Here is a 2,500-nt window from a genome sequence, read left to right on the forward strand (position 1 = left end):
GGAGATGAAGTGGATAAAAAGGGAAACAAAAAAAAAAAAACGGAATTTGATTAGGTCTGAGGTCTGAAGTCTGTTGCATCATCAAAGTATTGTCGGTAGGACTATGTTTGCCACAGGAGAAACAACCTTCTAAAGTTTTAGGTGGCTTGTTGCCAAGGAAACTAAAGCAAACAAACATCTCCTGGAGCGAACTCACCAAAGTGCATAATAGTCAGAATAGCTCTGTCTGCATCGAAGCAAAACAAAAAGTCAAGGAAAGGAAAGCAGAGAGACGGAAGAGTGTGGAGGGCTTTAGTTCATGTTTACTTCTCTCTGTCCTCAAATTCCTGGCTACTTCCTGCCGCCCTCTTTACCCCAGAAGGGATTTAAGTTTTTGCATGGGTACACGTTAATCCACAACGACACGACTTGACCGATGAACTTTGCCTCACTTGCCTCCTTTGCGGTTAGGGTTGCGGTTACGTTAAATCCACTGTGGTTGATTCTTAGCCACAGTTGTTTTTTAAATGTAGTGCAAATGTAGTCTAACAGCCTATTATGTGGGCAGTGAATCAGTCATCTCAATCCTATAGCTGCACTTCATTACATAGAGATAGAGTGTGTCAGGGTTCTGGCTCAGTATGTCACAGTAAATGGGTTTAGGGTTAGTATGGGCTGTTAAATACACTCAAACGACTACTTTCCAAGGCACCAGATGAATTGATAATTTAGTGCAATGAATAAAGCAAACGTCTGCAATAAAGCAATCACTTTCACACACACACACACACACACACACACACACACACACACACACACACACACACACACAGGCACACACACAGACACACAACACACACACACAAACGAAGACAAGACATCCGTTAAAACAGCCGTCGCGGATCAAAGCTCCCTTTAAATGAGCTCCACACAGTCAGTCCTATAAAGAAGAAGTAACATCCAATGCGGTCGGGAGCAGACATGCATGAACAATGTACACACTACAGGCCTCTGCACTCTCCTCCCCAGCAAGGCTCCTCCTAGCTATGTAACCCAAGCTTATGTAACGAGATGAGCTGCTTGTGTCAACGTGAGGCAGCATACAATATTCTCCCACCACTTTGGCTCTTTGAATGAGTCATTGTGTGTCTGTTGGATATATACTCAGCAGCATGAGTGTGTGTGTGTGTGTGTGTGTGTGTGTGCATTAACATACACTGCACACATACACTATATCATGTTGTGCATTTAATGGCATATGAAAGAGGATGAGAGAAGCAGCAAGAAAGGGCCTTGGGTTTGGGGGGTTGGACCCTGAGACTAAAGTACTGAGGTTATTGAAGGTAGTGCATTGTGGGAACATGTGTTTTAAGGAGGGCTGGGTGACGTAGGAGAGGGTAAAGAGTTAAGGAGTAAGCATTGTTCTGGCTCTTCCCTTACACAGTATACAGATCTGTGTGTGTGTGTGTGTGTGTGTGTGTGTGTGTGTCTCTCTCTCTCTCTCCCCCTCTCTCTCTCTCTCTCTCTCTCTCTCTCTCTCACATTATCTATTTCCCTCTCTCTTTCCCTCTTTTTTGATATCTCCCTCTCTATCTCCCCCTCTCTCCCTCTCTCTCTCTCCATCTCTCTTCCATCTGTTTGGTGTGACATAACGCTCCAGTCATCATTATTGCAATTAGAGTCGTTAATGTGTTGTTGTCGCCACGGTTTAGCGCCTCTCTGTCACGGATATTTCCTCCTTCATGATTTCATTGTGTCGTATGTTTGACACACACATATTGCACAATCATGCTCATCTCATAGACCCCTACGCTCCAATTTCTGCTGATGGCATTCTTTTATTCCATGTCATGTCATGTCATGTATTGTTGAACAGTCACTCATAGCTTTTCGACTCTCATATAATCCACGTGAATGGTCACAGTGAATGGTCACAATTGACTTTAGCCCAGGTACTCTTTTCCTTTTTTTGCCTCTTTCTGGAAGGAGAGGAGCATCATCTCCATGGTAACGCCACGGTGATGCATACAAGACACAGCTGCACTGCTGAATAGCAATGTTTTCCAGATAAGCTTAATTTTTTTTTTTCCTTTTTCCTTTTTTGCCGCCCCATTTATGTACAACGCGCTCATATTTAGATCGCAGCAAAAGGGGGGAGCGTCGACTCCCGTCACTTCCCCGCGTTAAAGTCCCGTTGTTGTGTTTAATTATCCGGTATTCAGCCCACATATTCAGCATCTGCTCGGTGAAGCAATCTGTATGGCGCCTGATGACAAAGTGGGTCTCGGTGCCGTGCCACAGTCATTGTCTTCTCCCAACGATCCTAGCGCTGGCTCTACCAGGCAGCACACGATAGGGTGGGCGTCCGTAACGCTCTCTGAGTCATTTCACATGCACACGCGCACACACACAACACTGACACCAGTTCCAAAACACTGGTGGAGCGCCCCTTCCCCACTACGAAATTTCCCAACAATGGCTCCCTCAATCCTTATCGGAGAGCATGAATGTGATGGGACAA

General features: G+C 45.2%; 1 protein-coding gene across 1 annotated transcript in view; it reads right to left on the bottom strand.

Moving 5' to 3' along the window:
• Window positions 1-2,500, bottom strand: part of kctd12b (potassium channel tetramerisation domain containing 12b) — a gene marked incomplete at both ends in the record, with an annotated part of 11,436 nt that overhangs the window by 822 nt on the left and 8,114 nt on the right. The window lies entirely within an intron of this gene.

Source organism: Micromesistius poutassou (genome assembly GCF_964030765.1).
Source record: "Micromesistius poutassou genome assembly, chromosome: 6".
NCBI lineage: Eukaryota > Metazoa > Chordata > Actinopteri > Gadiformes > Gadidae > Micromesistius > Micromesistius poutassou.